The sequence below is a fragment of the Vulpes vulpes genome, chromosome 13, assembly GCF_048418805.1.
Source record: "Vulpes vulpes isolate BD-2025 chromosome 13, VulVul3, whole genome shotgun sequence".
NCBI classification, from domain to species: domain Eukaryota; kingdom Metazoa; phylum Chordata; class Mammalia; order Carnivora; family Canidae; genus Vulpes; species Vulpes vulpes.
Window position 1 is genome coordinate 66,627,673 of NC_132792.1, and position 16,248 is coordinate 66,643,920.

Consider the following 16,248-nt stretch of genomic DNA (forward strand, 5'->3'; position numbering starts at 1 on the left):
GGTTGTAGTGACAATGAAATAATACGATTCTTCCAAGTAGCTTAAGTTATTTAAGAATTGGATCAAAATTTCTTCTGCAGGGAGGATTCAAGGTTCTAATTTCTGATCCTGAGCTATGTTGTAGATATATGAAAAGAGAACATGGTAGAGATTAGTAGCCAAGACTCTAGAGCCACACTGCCTGGGTTCCACCTCTTGGCTCTACAGTTCACTTGCTGTGTGACCTAGACAAGCTAACTCAACCTTTCTGAGCCTCAGTTCTTCTTTGGTAAGGTGTGGTAATAACATCATCCCCTTGTTGGGTTGTTTTAAAGGTGAAATGAGTCATTATTTAAAATGTTTAATGCAAGCCATTTAAAGTGCTTAATGGGCATAGTAAGACCCCTCCCTCCCCCCACACACACATCCATGGGTGTATTATTATTATTATCACTGTGTTGATTAAGTGTCATTTGCTTTGGGGAAGCAGACCTAAGGCAACTATTGGCCTGTTGCATAATATTTTTTTAAAATTTTTTTTTAATTTTTATTTATTTATGATAGTCACAGAGAGAGAGAGAGAGGCAGAGATACAGGCAGAGGGAGAAGCAGGCTCCATGCACCGGGAGCCTGACGTGGGATTCGATTCCGGGTCTCCAGGATCGCGCCCTGGGCCAAAGGCAGGCGCCAAACCGCTGCGCCACCCAGGGATCCCCGGCCTGTTGTATAATATTGAAGATGTTTAAGATATAACTGGGGCAGGATCCTGGCATTTGTTCTTGTAATTCTTCTGGGTCTGAGAAAGCAATACTTTCTGTACTTGTCCTACTCTCCCACCTTACCTGTGCTCTGACACCAATTATCATTCCTGGTTCACATTACTGAATACTTCTAAGACAATGTAGACGCTAAGACCATACTAAAAATAAGTAGCCACTTATTTGCTTTGGATGTTGAAGATTAGGATTCAGGTTAATTCAAACATCATTCCCCTCAAACATCATTCAGATGATTTTTCTTTCTTGTGTTCTTACACAAGTCCTTAAATAAGGTTCTAGCTAACAGTGAAGGCAAGCTAGAACTTTCATTAGTTCCCTCACCATAAGAGCAGCAAAAACAATCTTTGTTCAGACTAAAGATTGCAATGCTATCATTAGTAACGCTAAAACTTATTATCTAATAATAAATTAGATACTAAAACTAAAACTTGGTTATCTGATTTCTGAAGACAGTGATTTAGTAGAATTTTTAAAGTGCAAATTGATACATTAAAGTAAGTTTTTAGCCTCAGTTTTTGATTTGGAAGATTACAACTTTCTGCATGAAGTAACAAGAGATGGCAAGGTGGAGGGCGAGAAATGACTGAAATAAAGATGGAATAGCACATCAGTCGCCAAATGCACAACATAAATACTGCCCCACTCCAAGGTACAGGGAAAAATAAACAGGAATGAAAACTCACTACTAACTTCAATACAAAGAGTATTGAAATTAAAAATATATCAGGGCACCTGGGTGGCTCAGTGGTTGAGCATCTGCCTTTGGCTCGTATTGTGATCCCGGGGTCCTGGGATCAAGTCCTACATCGGGCTTCAAGTCCTTCCCTGCAGGAAGCCTGCTTCTCCCTCTGCCTGTGTCTCTGCCTCTCTCCCTGTGTCTCTCATGAAAAATTAACTTTAATTTTTAAAACATGAAATTAAAAATATATCATTTTGCTTTTCCCTGAGGCTCTGGTTTGAGATACTGTGGATACAAATTTATCTTCTCACTAAGATTCACTTCAGTCAAAGCCATTTATATCCACTACTGACAGATCACAAACCCAGTAAGGAAGGACCACATGTGGTGGCTTTCCTTGTGGTGTGTCATGTAATGTTTTAATATGGCTTATTAAATTTCAATAAAGACAAGTTTTTCTGACAATTCAATAAGGCATAAACTCATCAAGAAGTAAAGGGAGTAGGTGGGGAACATTTGGGAAATGTTCTCTTTCTAAACTATTAACTACCTCTCAGTGTCTTAGTACTTAAAACTCACTCATTCTGAAGACTTAGTTCTATCTCTTTCAATCATGTACACATGACCCAAAGGCTGGAAAAGAAAGGGGAGAAAAGAACCTAAGGGCATTTCAAAGTTTATTGTTAGCTTTACGATAGAACTCAAAGAAAACAGCAACTGTGGCTATATTTGACATAAATGGACAAATCTTACCTAAAAGCCCTGCATATAGTCATGTATGTGAAATAGATCATTTTGACAGTCCTGAGTGCTTCTTGGGTTCTAAATATTTTATGCCTTCCCCATTTGTTAATGCTTCCAGTCAAATATAGATATAGAGAGAAATACAGCAGGTATTTCTAGCAGTCAGACGCATTTAATAGACTATAGATAGAGTATGCCTGGCTTCTAAACTTAGGCTTGTTTCATTCACTTAGAATCTCAAGAAAGTATTTGTAAACTCAATGTTGTGTAATCCTGGAAAAGTATGCAGAATGGTAGATTCTGTAACTTTTTAAGCATGTTTTCTAAAGACCAGTTGTTTTTCACATAAATGAAACTGTCTAACCCCAGATAAGAAAAGCATTGGAGATTTCTGTTGTGCTTTAAATAAATATTCATAGTTCCTTCCAAAGATCACATTGTGGACATTTTCTCATGGTAAACATTTGAGTGAGCAAATATAAACCCTACCAAAGAAAAAAGACCACATAGCTTGAAAATCCTAAGACAACATTTGCTTCTTCAACAGTCATTGATAAGACAATGTATGCTCAAACTAGGGACTATGTTCTCCTTGGAAACAGAACCAAAGAAAGCAAGCAAGCTGGAAAGATGCGTTAAATGGAGTTTGAAGGTTTTCCGTGTGCTTAAAAAAATCCATACTGTATCATATCCCTTATAACATTAAAAATTGATCTAGACTCTAGTTCAGTGGCTCTTCACAAAAAACTCTGAGTTATAACAGTCGCCTTCTACCTCTTCTTTCATTGACTCATAGAGCTGCCTCCCTTAGCTCTGCTGTCCTTTTTCTTTGGTTTTTCTGTTTGTTTTAAAAATACCCTTAAGAATATTCATGATATTAAAAGAATGAAGTATAGGATGATATGTATTGTACAATCTCAATTGTATAAAAGGATAGACATCGTCAGACATTCTCTCAACTCTAAGTGGCTTTTTATTTATTATTTTCTGCATTTTTCTTTTTAAATTATATATTTTTAAAATTTAGATAATTTCTACCCCTAACATGGGGCTCAAATTCACAACCCTAAGATCAAGAGCCACATGCTCTACCTACTGAGCCAGCCAGGTCTCTACCTACTGAGCCAGCCAGGTCTCCTCTGCATTTTTTTTTCCATTTTCTAACACTTCTAAAATATACTGGTATTGTTTTTATAATTCTGAAAGTAAACATTATTATAGGCTTTTAATCCATTATCCACATATCTGAAATATGAAAATGAAGTTTCTCATGATTTTAGCACTCCTTCATTTGGCAGCACGACCTGAACTGACCTAGCAAGAAACTATTTACAGCCTTTATCCATCTTCTGAGAATCCTGACATATTACTCTGCAGAAATACTAATGTGTTTGATTACGGGGTTCTGTCTCAGACTTCACTGGGTTTTTACAAAATGTATAGTCCATGTGTCATATTTCCAAAACCTAAAAAGTTCTGAATTCTGAAACACATTTCACCCTAAGCATTTCAGAAGAGGAATTGTGGATCTCTCATAAAGTAAAAAAATTAGTAAGATTTTTCATGAAGCCTAAACACTATATATTGATGGTCGTGATCCAATGCCATTGAGAACTCAGATGTGACTACTAGATATTTTGTTTTATAATGAAATAGGTCATAGTAAAGAAGATAACTGACAAACATTAATTTTTAAAACTGTTGCAGTAAATTCTATTTGCAGTAAGATCCACTAGCTCCTTCCCTTTGGAAGTCTCCATAATTTTGAAAATGCTATAATTGGATATTTTCTTATCTGATGCTTCCTTATGTGAGATTAACCTAAGGAGGCTGGACAAACACTATCATTCCTAAGTCCTAATATTCAGAGAGGTGAAGTCATTGATTCTGCTAATATCCAGCAATACTCAAGTTAGACAAGTGCTTCTGATTCCTGTGATAATGTGTTTTGTTGTTTTTTTCCAGCATACCATTCTGCCTTAAAACTTTGGAACAGACTTTTTTTAAACGTTTGGTTTTTTTAAAAGAAATTTTCCCATTTTTCTACATAGACAGTATGAGGTAGAGCAAACACTATGAGTGCTGAGGTCAAACCAACAATGTCTCCCCACCTAGGAGACCCTGACCTTGAATAACTTATTGAACCTCTCTGATCCAGCTTCTCATCTCCAAAATGGAAATTATCCTAGGTAAACTTTAAAAAATTCTAGCACATAGGCTACAGTGGATACATGGTCCCCACTAGCTTTGATTTTCCAAAACAGTATTGGGTAACTCAGGCAAAGACAGTTTAATGAAATTTTATTTTAGATGACAATTTGGTTTTGTTTGTTTTTACACTTCAAATTTTTAGAGCTGGTTAGTCTTGTATAATTTTATATTATTAAATTGAGCTTCAAAGACTGTCACCAGTTTTGAGAAAAATCATCTCATTTTAGTGTATGCAGGAATGGATGCTGGATTGCAGCACAACTCAGTCACTTATTTATAAGTTGAGTTTTAAGAACTGTTCTGTTTTCTTCAGTCATCTTTCTCAATGGTCAAATTGTCATCCTACCTGTGTTACAGAAATGAGTTTTTTTTAGCATTAAGTTTGACTCAGATATCGAGAAACTTACATATTTACATATTACATTATATATAATATATATTTTATATATAAATAAGTAGGTGCCCCATATATACATGGAGAAAGAGAAAGAGAGAGGCAGAGATAGAGAGACAGAGACAAACAGGGTGAGTTTACTACATAATTTCCTAAAATGCTTTGAGTGTATGAACAAGTGAGGAAAGCATTTACATATGTATTTTTATTTTATCAATAAAGCCTTATGAATTCATAGGACTTATGAATTTATTTGGGCTAAGTAAGAAGCAGGAACTCCTGGAGATAAAGACCCAGGAGGAGTTGATCACCGCTGCCAAGAAACACAGTACTAAGAAAAAGTGTGCAGCCCCTAGGGCACTGATGTGCAATAAGAGGTAGGAGCAGCAGCTGGTGCAGATCGAGGGCAACCATCGAATTTCAGCGAGAGGCCCTGGAGAATGCCAGTACCGACACCGAGGTGCTCTAGAATGTGGGCTATTCCTTCAAGGCCATGAAGGTTGCCCAGGACAACATGGACACTGATCAAGATGAAGAGTTAATGCAGGCCATGGCTGACCAACAGGCACAAAGCAGAGGAGATTTCAACAGGTATTTCAAACCCTGTAGGATTTGGAGAAGAGTTTGACCAGGATGAGCTCCTGGCAGAATGAGAACTACCACAGGAGAAACTGGACAGGAATTTGCTGCAAATAAGTGGACCCGAACCAGTCCCTCTTCCAAATGTTCCCTCTCTAACTTACCATCAAACCCACCTGCCTATACCCTGTCCGGCCTGCCCTGCACATGCACACACCTACCCGTTGCACAGGCTTCCAGAGTCTGGCCGGCCCCGGCCCACACGGGACCAGTCCAATGGCTCCAGCCCAGTTCTCTGTTTCCTTCATGTTGTCCTCTTCCTCTTCCTTCTTCTTGAATCTTCCTCCAAAGCAGCAGGGCCACATCACTGCTCACTCTCTGTGTAGTGGTCTGCACCCAGCCAGACTGGGATGGGGAGGGGAGAAGGGAGGGAAGTGGATGGGGAGGATGGGAGGTGCCTGATGTTTATAATGTGGAATTCCTGTCAAATAAACTGTATTTGCAAATCCAACATAGAGCTTCTGGACTTTGCTAATTTCACTGCTGAACCACAAAGGAAAGGGTTACCATTTGTAGTTGAAATGATCTGAAAGTGTAGCCTCTGTCCTTTTTAAGTCAGTTAACTTGTCGCACATCTCTTTCTAAGACTCGTATGGCACTGGCAGAAAAGTCGTTTTTTTGAAACCCATAAGCTTTTCCTTGTACTTAGCTCTAATCTGATTTTGCTTTCCTTGAGAGCTGTATTTCTGTTCATCGCCTGTGTCCTGGCCCCTCTGTTTACCACTCTGCACAATCCTCACTCCTACTCCCCTGGTTTTTAGTAGTTTGTGACACTGATTTGGAATAGATGTGTTCTCTTGAGAGCATGTGAGACTGCAGAGTTAAATTTGAGCTATATATTTTTCTAACATAGCTCTAAGATCCTTGTTGCTATTTGTGATAACTGATACTCATTGGAAACATGTGCATTCATGTATATTCAGATAAAATTATGTTTTGCACTATTAAATATCTCAATTCTCATAAAAAAAAAGATAATTTGGAGATTAGGTCAAACAATAATTTGAAATACTTCTAAAATAAAAACTTCTAAGAAGGTTAATGATATTGTGTACATCCCAATATAAAATAGATATTTCCTTGACTAACCCTTGGAAAGTGACTTAAACTAGTTTGCTAAAAATAATGTTATTTGATATCATCTTATAATATGAGAGACATAGCAAAACTTAACTATAGAAAAAAGTTTTATTAAAAAAATTCATCCTAGATGTAAATGTGACATATCACACAGGAAAGACAGTTGTATTATCTTATATATAATAACTATCATCTATAATAAGCAATTTATTAATTATAATCTTATCCACTTATTAATAGATTCAAAAAAGCAATTCACAACTTTCTCTTTTCTATACCAAATAATGGTTTCTATATGAAATAGAATTTATAAAACTTCATGTCTTAATTAGATTCTGAAATTAAAAATTTAGAGAAAACTATGTTGGCTTTTCCCCTTATATTAACTAATCAAGATTATTTCCTTTCATTAGGAAGGAAAATGTTCCATCCCACCAACAAACAGTATTAATTCAGAGTACTCAAATAAAGACCTTCTACTTCAAACAATATTCTACCCATTTATTTATTTTTATTTTTAAAAATATTTTATTTATTTATTCATGAGAGACACACAGAGAGAGGCAGAGACATAGGCAGAGGGAAAAGCAGGCTCTCAGCAGGGAGCCCGATGCAGAACTTGATCCCAGGACCCCAGGGATCACATCTTGAGCCGAAGGCAGCTGCTCAACCACTGAACCACCCAGGTGCCCCTTCACCCACTGATCTATATCATTTGCCAAAGAAAAAGATATCTTTGATTATCCTGTATCCATTTGACTTGGAAGTCTCATCATACAGATACAATCAGGATTCCTTCCCTATATTTTGGACATTTAAAAAGGGAAACCAAATTGACTACCAGGATCAATGGATCACTGGGATGTCTGAATTTCTGCTTCTGATGAACGAAGCAAGAAGTCATGAGAGCTAGACATTGTTCATTACTTTTAGAAACAATTTTTAGACCTTTATTTACCATGTGCATCGGTTGGCTATGTCCATGTCAGAGAATGAAAAAAAAGTACAAGATTCTTTCATATTGTGTCCAATGATCCTTTTCTCATGCACTATTTGGGCTGACTAGTGACAAAAGTGCTAGCAATGGGAAACAACAGACATCTAGACATATCTGTTTGATGTCAACTCTATTAATAATCACCACTTCCTCAAATAACAAAGAATTTACAAGTGGTTACTCAAAGGAAATAGATGAATTTGATTTTATTTCACTAAATAGAATCCTAATGGTTTAAGATTACTAACATACTTCCTAATTGACCTCACTTTCCAATGACATTAAGTAAAATAATTCCATTTCACATTTACCAATCACTGGTAGTAGAAACTAAAGATTCTAATCAACTGTGTCTCAAAAGATGAGAGGTACTACATGGCCTGGTTTGCTTGAGACAGTCCTGATTAATGTCTATTTTCTCTGGGTAATATTAATCATGCCATTTTCTGTTGTCATCCTGGTTTGAATTATAAATTACATAGTCTTCTTAACTATACTTGATACTCACAAAATACTTCAAAAATCTCACGAGGAATGGCACCTTAATAACACAAAGCATTAGATTTCTTGCTTCTTGTCAATTTGTATTAATGCCAAAAGATATATTTTTTAGATACGTAAATCATATGCATAAAAAGTAAGCCTTTCACACTAATGTTTATTAACACTAGCCAAAAGAAAGAAACAATGCAAATGTTCATCAACAGATTAATGGATAAACAAAATGCAGTATATACATACAATATAATATTATTCAGCCTTAAAAAGGAAGAAAATTCTGACACATGGGACAACATGGATGGACCTTAAAGACATTAGGCTAAGTGAATAAACTAGATTACCTAGAAAAATCAAATTCAAAAATATAGAAAGGCGTGTTACAGGGGTTAGGGAGAGAGAGGAATAGAGAGTTACTATTTACAGGGTTAGAGTTTCAATTTGGGATGATGAAAAAGTTCTGGTTGACAGTGGTTGAACAATAACATGAATGTATTTAACGCTACTGAAGTGTACATTTAAAAATGCCTAAAACGGTAAATTTCATATTAGGTACATTTTACCACAATGGAAAAAAAAAAAGGCATGTATTAAAAGTAGGTGAAGGGAATTAAAAGGTACAAACTTCCAGTTATAAAATAAATAATTCCTGGGGACCTAGTGTACAGCATGGGGAATACAGTCAGTAACATAATAATTTTGTGTGGTGACAGATGGTAACTAGATTTATCATGGGGCTCACTTTGTAATGTATAAAAACATTGAATCACTATCATATACACTTGAAACCAACAAAATATTATATGTAGGTCAATTGTACTTCATTTTTTAAAAAAAATAAGGAAAATAATACAAGTCTTGTTAATTAATTTTTATATGTTTTAATAATTTATTATAGCTGTTTTTATTGAAAACCAATAAAAGCTAGCTACGTGTCAAGATCTTCATGCCACACAAGGAATTTTGATAATATTAGCTGTATCTCAAGTGCCATAATCATATGCCTAAGATCCCTTCTTTATGTTATTATTAAGAGACTCTACAACCATTTTACATAAACTTTGTCAGTTGACTCAGCAACTATCAAAAGCATTTTGTTAGCTTCACCTAAACTTCTTTGGCTTAAGGTCGAATCTTAAAATCAGCAATCATAATGAATACATCAGAGTTGATTATTTTAATTCAGATCAGAACAGAAAACCTTTTCAGGATATTTAGTTGTTACTGCCTGTAAGTTACCAATTGTTATTGTAACACCTCATCACCTTCTTGCCACTCTGAATTGCTGTCACAACATTTCCTTTACTCATCTCTTTAAAACTACCATTGTAATCTATGGTTTTCAGTTTCCTGCTTATCAAGCACAACTATCCATATGCCTGAAACACTCTGGAGTGTATACTTTTCCTCTCTTGTAGTCTCTCACCATTAGACTCAGAAGAAACAGCTAAGTCACCAGACCCCACACTTCAATATAAAGGGCTGTTTCTGCTCCCATTTTGAGTGTAGATTTTTACTGGAGTAAGGGGAAACCATATGGAAGACTAGAGAGGCCAGAAGCTAAGAGAGCCAGTAGAAAACGGGACTGCAACTATTCTTAATCTGCCTCCTCTCTTTCATTCCTGCATTCCTTGGTGCCTCCGCAAATGTATTGCCTCTTCTCAGCTCTGTGTAATTGCATAATACAATGAGTAAAGCAAAAATAGGAGAATGTACTCAGGAGCTAGATGCTCCAGATTCAAATTTTAGCCCTAGCATTTGCTATGTAAACTTGGACAACTTCTTTAACCTCTCTAGGGCTCAAGTATTGTTTTTTTCTTTTTTTTCTTTTATTTTCTTTTTTTAAATAAAAAATGTGGATATAATAACATCATTTACTTCTGAGGGTATTATGTAAAATGTTTAAAGTATTGTTAGAAATACTTGGCATATTGCTAGAAATCAAATATTATTAACTCTCCTCATGAACATGATTCCTTTATCACTTGATAATTGCATACCCAGTCTTGATGAAAAATAACAATTCAAGCTCCAAATATTTCAAATAACTCAATCATTAAGTATAAGCCTTAAGTAACCACTCTTTCTTATTCCCCTTTTTTATATTTATATGGTCATTGAGAGGGATATATTATCTTATCCCTTCGAATCTATTACTACAGTATAAGGGTGTTAGTAGTCAGAATGTGTAGGTTATAATCCTGGTTCCATTACTTATTGAGTTGCATGAATGTGAACAAGCTACCTGATTTTTTGATGCAGAATTTCCTAATGAGTAATATAGGAATACTTTTATTATTTACTTGTAGGTTTGTTATGTGTATTAAAACAATTATCCCAATGCCTATCAAATAGTACCTGATGAAAAAATATCTCTGTAAACTGCAAGCACGAATAAGTAAGAAAATCTTCCTAGGAGGAAACAGAATAATAGGGGAGAGACAAAATAATTTTAAAAAACATAAGAAGTACCCTCAAAAATATAAGGGAGGATAATAAGAATGAGGTAATAAACAGTTTAAAGGAACAACTAACTGGAGATAACAGGTGTGAAAATATAATAGTCAAAATAAAGAGCTACTTTGATAAGTTGAATGGCAAAGGAAACATAGATGAAAATGGTCAAGTGATGGAATTACAGTAGAAAGCATGAGGCGGTTGAAGAGATAGAAAAGAAGGGCTATGGAGGAGAAAATACATGTCTACACTATAAAAAATAGTTTGAAAATAAGAAAAAGTAGTGGAGGAGCAACAATATATTTAAACATGTTAATTAGTAATCAGCAATTTTCCAAAATTAAAGAAAGATATAAAAACCTAAAAGTGGGTTACAGAATGACAGTTTAGATAAGAAAATAATCCAAACAAGTCATATTGTAATAAATTTAAACAATACCAAGGACAAAGAGAAAATTCTAAAGGGTTCCAGGGAAAACACTACCAACAAAAAGAAAAAAATAATTCAAATTGACATTGTACCACAAAATAGCAATAATGTATATAAGAAATATACAAATTATATTTCAAAGCATTGAAGAAAGCTTAAGCCTAAAATTTATAGGATTAAAATTAGTCATTCTCAAGTATACCACATCTGAGAATTTCTTCCGCAACAAAATACTCTGTAATGCATTCTTAAAAAGGTAAACCAACAAGAAGAGAAATAAATTCAAAAAGGTACTAAGAGGGGTGCCTGGATGGCTCAGTCAGTTAAGTATCTATCTTGGGCTCAGGTTGTGATATTGGAGTCCTGGGATCAAGCCCCACATCAGGCTCTCTGCTCAATAGGGAGCCTACTTTTCCCTCTCCCTCTGCCTGCTGCTCCCCCTGCTTGTTCTCTCTCTCTCTCTCTAAAAAAGAAAAAAAAAAAGTACTAAGAAATATGGAAAATAAGGATGAATGAATAAATAAAGTTTACTGTGGTCTAAATAAAAATTTGCTCCATCTACCCAGGAAGAAAATTATATCCATAAATATACAAAACTAAGTTATTTACTCTATATTATCCAATACAGTAGCTACTGGCCACATTTGGATATTTAAATTAAATTAAATTAAAAATTAAGTTCCTCAGGCAGTCATAGTAGCCACACTTTGAGTGCTCAATAGACATGTGGCTGGTGACTACTGTATTGGGTAGCACAGTTATAGAATGTGTCCAACATCATAGAAAGTTCTGTTCTACAGTGCTGTTGTAGATGATATGCCACATGGTAATTAAGGGTGACAGTCAGGAAAAGAGGGTCAGTAGAGGAAAGAGAGTGTCTTGGGAGATATATCTCTTCCAGAGGAAGACATACATAATGACATATGCAAGATACTGATATAATAAAAGAACTATAAATACATTATATTAGGTCTAATTAACAGAAAGGAAAAAAACAAATACATAATTTCTACTATTAAGATATTTTACCACTTCAAAGAAAGAAAAGTAACTTTGTATGTAATTGAAAACTTTGGTATAATAGAAATAAGTTATAACTAAAATTACAATAAATATAAATGGATAAAGTATTTAATAGTGACTCTTGATAGAATGCTTAAAAAATTGATTCAACAATATTAAATTACCTATAAGAGCTACTCATTAGTGACAAAAAGATGCAGAAGGAGAAGAATTAAAAATAAAGTGAGGAGAGAAGGAAAACAATAAAATAAGAAAATAATATGAACTAGTTGACAATTGCAATGGTAATTAAAGTAACTGATAAATGGAATATTGGAGACAAAAAATAAATCAAAAGCAACAATGAAGGATGCTATATACTACCAGAAAAAAATCATAGGTGAAAAAGTCCTAATATCATAAATATGTATGCATTTGTCTATATTGACATTAAAACTGCATCAAGTATCACATCTCTAGGAAAAATAAATTAATGAACAACTGTGATGGAGATTCTGAAGACCATTCTTTTTCTTTTTTTAAAGATTTTATTTATTTATTCATGAGAGACACAGAGAGAGGAAGAGACATAGGCAGAGGGAGAAGCAGGCTTGGGGGGGTGGGGCAGGGAGGAAGGGAGAAGCCTGATGTGGAACTCAATCCCAGGACCCCTGGATCACGACCTGAACCAAAGGTAGACGCTCAACCACTGAGTCACCTAGACACCACTCTGAAGACAATTCTTACAGAAACTGATAGGTAAAGATAAAAGAATAACACAATGTCAGAATTTTTAATAAGATGACTCATAAGCTAAAGTTAACAGATACCTATATACTTCTATACCAAACGGAATAAACATTTTATGTATGAAACACACACAAAAGTCAATGATGAAATAACTCTCAAAGGAAATCTCAGTAAATTTCAAAGAATTGATATATTTTTATATTCACTAATCGTAGGAATTAGAAATCAGTAAAAAAATAACTAAAACTATACATATCTGTAACTAAGACTTACTACTAAGTAAATGAGTTAAAGTGGTAATAGTATGGGAAATTAGGAACAGTTTAAAGCTAAATGACAGGGACGCCTGGGAGGCTCAGTGGTTGAGCATCTGCCTTGGCTCAGGGCGTGATCCTGCTGTCCTGGGATCAAATCCTGAATGGGGCTCCCTGCGAAAGCCTGCTTATCCCTCTGCCTGTATCTCTGCCTCTCTCTTTCTCTCTGTGTCTCATGAATAACTAAATAAAAATATTTAAAAAAATAAAGCTAAATGACAAAAAAACTACACATCTACAAACATGGGACACAGCTAACAAAGGGCACAGAAAAATTGCAGCTTGAAATGGATTTAACGGAAAAAAAGGGAAATGAAAACACATGAAATAAGAAACAAGAAGAGAAAAAGATAATAAAGCCAAAGAAGTAAAGAGAAGATGAAATTAAAGTCAGCAATCAGTGACATAACCAAGAAACACTAACAATTCAAAGAGATGAACAAACAAAACTGAATTTTTGAAAATACTAAGACAAGCTTCTGTTAATACTTTTTAAAAAATGTAGATGGGAAGTGAAAAGATCTAAGTAAACAAATTAAGAAAAGAAATACTTCCAGATACAAGAACTTAAAATAATATGACCTTCATCAATATACCAATAACTATAAAAATCTTTCTAAAAAGATACATTTTGGGCAGCGCCGGTGGCTCAGCGGTTTAGGGCTGCCTTCAGCCCAGGGCGTGATCCTGGAGACCTGGGATCGAGTACCTGGTCGGGCTCCCTGCGTGGAGCCTGCTTCTCCCTCTGCCTGTGTCTCTGCCTCTCTCTCTCTCTCTCTCTCTGTCTCTCATGAATAAATAAATAAAATATTTTAAATAAATAGATTAATAAAATAAAAAGATACATTTCTAGGAAAAGGCAAAATGTCAAAACCAGTAATATTGATCTCATGAATATGTCAATGACTACTGAAAAACTGAAATATAAATTAAACATTTTCCTTTCCACCAAAAAAGATCCAAAGCTCAGACAATTTTACAAAAAATTCTGCTAAACTTTCAAGGAACAAATAATACAAACTGAATAATGAAAAAAAAGAAATTTGTATGGACACTTCTCAAGTGTGAAAGAAAAGCCAAATTGAGTAAATTAGCTCTTCTACCTCAATTTAACAAAAATAATACACTGTTTGAGTAGGATTTAATTTAGAGATACAAGCATGTTTTACTATCAGAACATCTATCAATTCAATTTATCAAACTAATGAATTAATGGGAAAAAACTAGGATTTTCTTAAATAAAAGGTGTTTGATGAAATTTGTATCAAAATAAAAATTCTGAGAAAAGCAAAATTGAAGGGAAATTCCTTAACTTGATAAAGGCAGTGTACCAAAAACCAAACATAATGGACTAACTTTGGCACATTTTTACCCAATTTTATTGACATAATATTGATATAAAGTACTATAGAAGTTTACAGCATACAGCATATTGATTTATATATATCATGAAATGATTACCACATATTTACATATATCATGAAATGATTACCAATTAGTTACCATCCATCTCATACAAAAAAGAAAAAAGAAAAAGAATTTGTTTTCTTATGATGGAAACTCTTAAGATTTACTCTCCTAACAATTTTTATAAATATATAGCAGTGGTGCATATTTTTTAAAAGAGGAAATGAAGCAAAGATGTTCCTTATTAATTTTATTTTACCTTATTTTATTTTATATTATTTGTTTCTACATAGTACTGACAGTCCTAAAAAAATGAAATAAGATAAAATGACATAGGTACAAGGATTGGGAAATAAAGAGATAAAATAGTCATTATTGACCAATATATGTCCATCCACAAGGAAAGTGCAATGGAATTAACAGATAAATTCTTAAAAATAATAAGACAGTTCTGGAAAGTTGTTGGATATGAGATCAACTTTAAAAAATTCCTCTATACAAGGAATAATCAAATAGAAAATAGAATAGAAAGTAAGGTATTATTCAAACTAGCAAAAAGACAAAATATCTAGGAATTACTGCAATTGTAGTATAATGAATGCATAAGACATTACATTGAAAATTTTTTATTTTAAAACTTTACTTAGGGAGATAGGGTAACTGGGTGATGGGCACTAAAGAGGGCACATGATGAGATGAGCACTGGGTGTTGTACTCTATGTTGGCAAATTGAATTTAAATAAAATTTAAAAAAAAACCTTTAACTTATGAACACTACTAACAGATATAAAAAGACCCAAACAAATGGAGAGTTATACTCTGTTCACTGATAGACAACACTGTAAATATATTAACTCTTATTAAACATATTTATACTGAAGACTTGAGGTAAGTTACTCATCTAATCAGATAGGAACACACATCCCAAGAAGAAGCAAAATATCACAACTATAGTAAGTCAAAATAGTAGGGAGCTTAATTCTTTCTTATCAGTTGGATTGTGTGCTACTTCTTAAAAAAAAAAAAAGAAAAAGAATAAAAAGCATAGCCCTTTGCTTGAACCAATGAGACCTAAACTATAGATTACCTGTATTTTAAAATTGTAGATGTAATAACAAAAGGTAAAAACAAAGTAGAAACAGGATAGAAAACAGATAAACCAAGCTTAGCGTGTTGACTATCACCCGATGAAGCCTTCCAAATAGAGAATGATACCTGGCAGCACGAGAGGACACAGATCAGCACTGAGGCTGATTCTGAGAGCAAAACTTGCAAAAGTCATGGAACTTCTGAAATAAGTCAGGATATTCGAAACTGAAGTTCTGGGCAAACATTTATTGCCTCACACTTAATACAGTCTTGCAATAGCCACAAAACTGATCTGCCTGCCTGTGGCACCCCACAGCAGATTAATCTTTCTGGAACACTGTATGTCAAGAGAGTAAAAAATGTCTGAGAGTGAAGATATGTCATTGCCATCTTTATTGCACAGTCCTTAGCACTCTCTTGATGAAAAAAAGGAGAAGCAGTGTAGCCATGAGAAATTTACTGAAGAGCAAGAGAGCAAGCATGAACATGTATGCAGGCGGCAGGGTGCAGACAGGAGAAAAATGAAAATGAGCCAGTGTGGATGAAGGAGACCTCAGGGCAATGAAAGGAGAAAAGGACTGAACGAAGAGCAGAGTTAGACCACGGCTTAGGACAACAGGAGGGGACCTTACTTTCTAAGACCGCGCAAAAGTGACACACTTGTCATTATATTGGCTAAACTGATTCTTACCACATCCACTGAAAAATGCTGCCTGTCAGCTGCAAATTTTCTCCGAATCTTGATCAGCTTTTCATCCCCAGTGGAGGTTGAACAAGAATCGCTTGATTGACATTAATT

General features: G+C 34.6%; 1 protein-coding gene and 1 pseudogene across 2 annotated transcripts in view; one reads left to right on the forward strand and one right to left on the reverse strand.

Moving 5' to 3' along the window:
- The window catches only part of NKAIN3 (sodium/potassium transporting ATPase interacting 3), a 606,663-nt gene that overhangs the window by 405,897 nt on the left and 184,518 nt on the right, over positions 1-16,248 (reverse strand). The gene's annotated exons all lie outside the window — the stretch shown is intronic.
- On the forward strand, positions 5,030-5,702 carry LOC112932346 (putative charged multivesicular body protein 4B-like protein CHMP4BP1; annotated as a pseudogene).